The sequence below is a fragment of the Salmo salar genome, chromosome ssa09 (assembly GCF_905237065.1).
Source record: "Salmo salar chromosome ssa09, Ssal_v3.1, whole genome shotgun sequence".
Taxonomy (NCBI): domain Eukaryota; kingdom Metazoa; phylum Chordata; class Actinopteri; order Salmoniformes; family Salmonidae; genus Salmo; species Salmo salar.
Window position 1 is genome coordinate 140,474,259 of NC_059450.1, and position 6,000 is coordinate 140,480,258.

The 6,000-nt window shown below is 41.0% G+C and overlaps 1 protein-coding gene across 3 annotated transcripts in view; it reads left to right on the forward strand.

Moving 5' to 3' along the window:
* Positions 1-656, forward strand: part of LOC106613135 (ephrin type-A receptor 4) — a 96,116-nt gene extending 95,460 nt beyond the window's left edge. For all 3 annotated transcript variants that reach the window (XM_014215095.2, XM_045724724.1, XM_045724723.1), the window contains exon 18: positions 229-656. The gene's annotated coding sequence lies outside the window, so the exon portion shown is untranslated. The remainder of the gene's footprint in view (positions 1-228) is intronic.
* The last annotated feature ends 5,344 nt before the right edge of the window (positions 657-6,000 follow it).

A 6,000-nucleotide genomic window follows, 5' to 3' on the forward strand; every position in this document is an offset into this window, starting at 1 on the left:
ATGTCATTGTATCGGTTGGTGAAGGCTGATGTTTTTGTTAAACAATGAATGACTAGAACTTTCCATATACTTTAACTGGTATGTGTTGTTGGGCATCACAAGGATATTTGAGTAGTTCTATGCCAGGCAGAAACTGGCATTCAAACTGAAAACATTCAAAACCAACCATGACTGACGTGATCTCTCACACGCAATCTCTCTCTCTCTCTTTCTCTTTCTCTCCTCCAGCTGCCGCCGCCTTTCATCAGCAGGATTCCTCCCTCTCTCCATGACCAGAATTCCTCCTCTTCTCCTTGGAGTCTCCTCCAACTCCACGATGAGAAATTCATCTCTCCATGTCTGGCACGTTCACTGTTCGGCGTCGTTCCGTTTCTCAGAACAGACAAACAGACTAGCGATCCATGACCACCATCAACAGCTTACGAAAACAATATGAATGATTCAGCAACGCTTAAAAAACATTTAAATAATGTAATATAAACTAGACCCTGCTCCAGCAGACGATGTACTTGTTTTATGAATTTTTAAGTTTATTTTCCTTTGTGTTTTTGGTTTGCATGTAAAGTGGGTGTATGGTAACAGCGAGCATGCGGTAGTGTGTGTGTGTGTGTGTTTTTGAATGAATGTGTGTGTGTGTGTTTTTGAATGAATGTGTGTGTGTGTGTGTTTGAATGAATGTGTGTGTGTGTGTTTGAATGAATGAGTGTGTGTGTGTGTTTGAATGAATGAGTGTGTGTGTGTTTTTGAGTGAATGAATGAGTGTGTGTGTTTGAGTGAATGAATGAGTGTGTGTGTTTGAGTGAATGAATGAGTGTGTGTTTTTGAGTGAATGAATGAGTGTGTGTTTTTGAGTGAATGAATGAGTGTGTGTTTTTGAGTGAATGAATGAGTGTGTGTTTTTTGAGTGAATGAATGAGTGTGTGTGTGTTTTGAGTGAATGAATGAGTGTGTGTGTGTTTTTGAGTGAATGAATGAGTGTGTGTTTTTGAGTGAATGAATGAGTGTGTGTGTTTTTGAGTGAATGAATGAGTGTGTGTGTTTTTGAGTGAGTGAATGAGTGTGTGCGTGTTTTTGAATGAATGTGTGTGTGTGTGTGTGTGTGTGTGTGTGTGTGTGTGTGTGTGTGTGTGTGTGTGTGTGTGTGTGTGTGTGTGTGTGTGTGTGTGTGTGTGTGTGTGTGTGTGTGTGTGTGTGTGTGTGTGTGTGTGTGTGTGTGTGTGTGTGTGAGTGAATGAATGAGTGTGTGTGTGTTTTTGAATGAATGAGTGTGTGGTATGTTTTTGAGTGAATGAATGAGTGTGTGTGTTTTTGAGTGAATGAATGAGTGTGTGTGTGTGTGTTTTTGAGTGAATGAATGAGTGTGTGTTTTTGAGTGTGTTTTTGAGTGAATGAATGAGTGTGTGTGTGTGTTTTTGAGTGAATGAATGAGTGTGTGTGTGTGTGTGTGTGTTTTTGAGTGAATGAATGAGTGTGTGTTTGTGTGTGTGTTTTTGAGTGAATGAATGAGTGTGTGTTTGTGTGTGTGTTTTTGAGTGAATGAATGAGTGTGTGTGTGTGTGTGTTTTTGAGTGAATGAATGAGTGTGTGTGTGTGTGTGTGTGTGTTTTTGAGTGAATGAATGAGTGTGTGTGTGTTTTTGAGTGAATGAATGAGTGTGTGTTTGTGTGTGTGTGTGTTTTTGAGTGAATGAATGAGTGTGTGTGTGTGTGTGTGTTTTTGAGAGAATGAATGAGTGTGTGTGTGTGTGTGTTTTTGAGTGAATGAATGAGTGTGTGTGTGTGTGTGTGTGTGTCTGTATGAGTGTCTAAAATGTCTTCAATATCAATAGTTGTCTGTTTTTATGCTCCTGTTGAGGGGGTTTACAGATTTGTTTTTGGAATTTCATGACTTGCTTTGTGTCGACAAAAACAATGTAAAGTGTGTCACTACTCCTGCTCTGTCAATCCTCTTCAGCAACAGCGTTTAAAGCGTTTTGATGTTTTCAACACACACTTAACTGCAATGGCTTTAGTAGTGGGATCCAGTGGAATATATAGACAATGTACTGACAGAAACACAGAAGGACAGATGGACAGTCAGCGGCATAGGCTCTCTCATTACAAAGCAGAATCTTTCTGGATTTTGAGCAGGGGATGTATGTAGTCAACAAGGACTTGATGCTGAAAAGGGTGATTAGAAGGGAATATCATTGGTCTTGTTTCATTTAGATTTTTCAGATATGCACCAAATGACAGTCAGGTTACATTCAAAGGACTTAAAAAAAGATACAAATTATACAATTGTTATTATCTGAATGTTTTTCCAATCATATATGGTTGACATACTACAGATTCCGCCGTCCTCCATACCAGCCCAGCTCAATGCTCTTCTCTTTGCTGAAGTTGGGTTTTAATCCGTCAACGACCTGTCATGTGGAAATATGCAAGAAGTGTGAGGAAAGGAAAACAGAATGTACTGTATAATACTTTTACATTTAGTTAATGATGAAACAACCTAACAAAACACACATTAAGGTTTGTCATTGTATGCCTTCTGATACCATATGATCCAGCCATGTAGATCTAACATTCTTTTAATCTTGTTCTTTATTGTTGTAATATTTTTATTTTATTTTTGGTCATTTGATTTATTTTGTCAAGGATTTTAGGTACATGTAACTTATGTCATTATTTATGGTCTTTTATATCTAGTTTGTAAAATGAAGGGTTGCCATGTGGTGCATTCTTATTAAAGTAGAAACCATCAAACTGGCTTTGCTTCCTGCTTATTATAACAATAAACACACACACTCACTCCCCAGTGAGTTGGCAGTGAGTTCCCTCTGCGGCGCAGGAGAACAGAGAAATCTATCTGACTGTGAGCTGCAGGTTGTGTCTCGGGCCACACGGCGTCGGAGAGCTTTTTGGCACGGTCGGTGTGCTTAATCAGAACAACATCTGTTTCCTGCGCTCTTTTCCAGGGCCGATAAAACACTTATTGTCCGAGGCTTTGATGGGGAGAGAAAGAGGGAGAACTGAGGCCATTTTTTGAATGGGAGCTGAAGTACTGTATTCTCTGCCAAATTGTGTTTTACACGTTTCCCGAGGAAGGCCTATAACAAGGCATGCATATGTTAGCTAGGGAAGAACGATTGCAGAAGGAGATGCTTATCGGCGTTGAAGGGAAAACGCGTGGTGTGTGTGTGTGTGTAAGTATGTGTGTTTCTGTGTGTGTGCGGGCCTATGTGTGTGGGTGTGTGTGGGTGTACTTGCAGGGTCATGTGATGGGCCTTTTAAAGAAGACAACAGAACATTTCACATTATTGGATTGAAGTGTAACAAGATCAAATTCCACAAAACATTCCTATTTAAATGTTCAACTCCAGACCATCGACCATTTTGAAAAGCAAGTCAGAAATACACAACCTTCATAGTCATACTGTTACTATTTTTATTTGTATTATCCTTTTTGAACTCTGCATCGTTGGGAAGAACTTGTTAGCAAGAGTTCCACGGTAAAGACTACACCACCCACCCATTGTATTCGGAGCGTTGGACAAGTAACATTTGATTTGATTTGAGACAGATAGGAATAGAGACAACGAGAAGCAGAGGTTTGACAGTACAAGAGACAGATAGAGAAGATGAAAGAGCTAAAACGAGAGACAGAAATGAGAAAGAGCTGCACAGAGAAAGTGAAAAGATAGAGGCAGAAAGAGAGGTGTAGGTCATTTGGAAATAATAGTTCTCTAGTCTAATGGTCTAGGCCTCTAGTCTAATGGTCTAGGTCTCTAGTCTAATGGTCTAGGTCTCTAGTCTAATGGTCTAGGCCTCTAGTCTAATGGTCTAGGTCTCTAGTCTAATGGTCTAGGTCTCTAGTCTAATGGTCTAGGCCTCTAGTCTAATGGTCTAGGTCTCTAGTCTAATGGTCTAGGTCTCTAGTCTAATGGTCTAGGTCTCTAAAGCTAGGTCTCTAGTCTAATGGTCTAGGTCTCTAGTCTAATGGTCTAGGTCTCTAGTCTAATGGTCTAGGCCTCTAAAGCTAGGTCTCTAGTCTAATGGTCTAGGTCTCTAGTCTAATGGTCTAGGTCTCTAAAGCTAGGTCTCTAGTCTAATGGTCTAGGTCTCTAGTCTAATGGTCTAGGTCTCTAGTCTAATGGTCTAGGCCTCTAGTCTAATGGTCTAGGCCTCTAGTCTAATGGTCTAGGCCTCTAGTCTAATGGTCTCTAGTCTAATGGTCTAGGTCTCTAGTCTAATGGTCTAGGTCTCTAGTCTAATGGTCTAGGCCTCTAGTCTAATGGTCTCTAGTCTAATGGTCTAGGTCTCTAGTCTAATGGTCTAGGTCTCTAGTCTAATGGTCTAGGTCTCTAGTCTAATAGTCTAGGTCTCTAGTCTAATGGTCTAGGTCTCTAGTCTAATGGTCTAGGTCTCTAGTCTAATGGTCTAGGTCTCTAGTCTAATAGTCTAGGTCTCTAGTCTAATGGTCTAGGCCTCTAGTCTAATGGTCTAGGTCTCTAGTCTAATGGTCTAGGTCTCTAGTCTAATGGTCTAGGTCTCTAGTCTAATGGTCTCTAGTCTAATGGTCTAGGTCTCTAGTCTAATGGTCTAGGTCTCTAGTCTAATGGTCTAGGTCTCTAGTCTAATAGTCTAGGTCTCTAGTCTAATGGTCTAGGTCTCTAGTCTAATGGTCTAGGTCTCTAGTCTAATGGTCTAGGTCTCTAGTCTAATGGTCTAGGTCTCTAGTCTAATAGTCTAGGTCTCTAGTCTAATGGTCTAGGCCTCTAGTCTAATGGTCTAGGTCTCTAGTCTAATGGTCTAGGTCTCTAGTCTAATGGTCTAGGTCTCTAGTCTAATGGTCTAGGTCTCTAGTCTAATGGTCTCTAGTCTAATGGTCTAGGTCTCTAGTCTAATGGTCTAGGTCTCTAGTCTAATGGTCTAGGTCTCTAGTCTAATAGTCTAGGTCTCTAGTCTAATGGTCTAGGTCTCTAGTCTAATGGTCTAGGCCTCTAGTCTAATGGTCTAGGTCTCTAGTCTAATAGTCTAGGTCTCTAGTCTAATGGTCTAGGTCTCTAGTCGAATGGTCTAGGTCTCTAGTCTAATGGTCTAGGTCTCTAGTCTAATGGTCTAGGTCTCTAGTCTAATGGTCTAGGTCTCTAGTCTAATGGTCTAGGTCTCTAGTCTAATGGTCTCGGTCTCTAGTCTAATGGTCTAGGTCTCTAGTCTAATGGTCTAGGTCTCTAGTCTAATGGTCTAGGTCTCTAGTCTAATGGTCTAGGTCTCTAGTCTAATGGTCTAGGCCTCTAGTCTAATGGTCTAGGTCTCTAGTCTAATGGTCTCGGTCTCTAGTCTAATGGTCTAGGTCTCTAGTCTAATAGTCTAGGTCTCTAGTCTAATGGTCTAGGTCTCTAGTCTAATGGTCTAGGTCTCTAAAGCTAGGTCTCTAGTCTAATGGTCTAGGCCTCTAGTCTAATGGTCTAGGTCTCTAGTCTAATGGTCTAGGTCTCTAGTCTAATAGTCTAGGCCTCTAGTCTAATGGTCTAGGTCTCTAGTCTAATAGTCTAGGTCTCTAGTCTAATGGTCTAGGTCTCTAGTCTAATAGTCTAGGCCTCTAGTCTAATGGTCTAGGTCTCTAGTCTAATGGTCTAGGTCTCTAAAGCTAGGTCTCTAGTCTAATGGTCTAGGCCTCTAGTCTAATGGTCTAGGTCTCTAGTCTAATGGTCTAGGTCTCTAGTCTAATAGTCTAGGCCTCTAGTCTAATGGTCTAGGTCTCTAGTCTAATAGTCTAGGTCTCTAGTCTAATGGTCTAGGTCTCTAGTCTAATAGTCTAGGCCTCTAGTCTAATGGTCTAGGTCTCTAAAGCTAGGTCTCTAGTCTAATGGTCTAGGTCTCTAGTCTAATGGTCTAGGTCTCTAGTCTAATGGTCTCTAGTCTAATGGTCTAGGTCTCTAGTCTAATGGTCTAGGTCTCTAAAGCTAGGTCTCTAGTCTAATAGTCTAGGTCTCTAGTCTAATGGTCTAGGCCT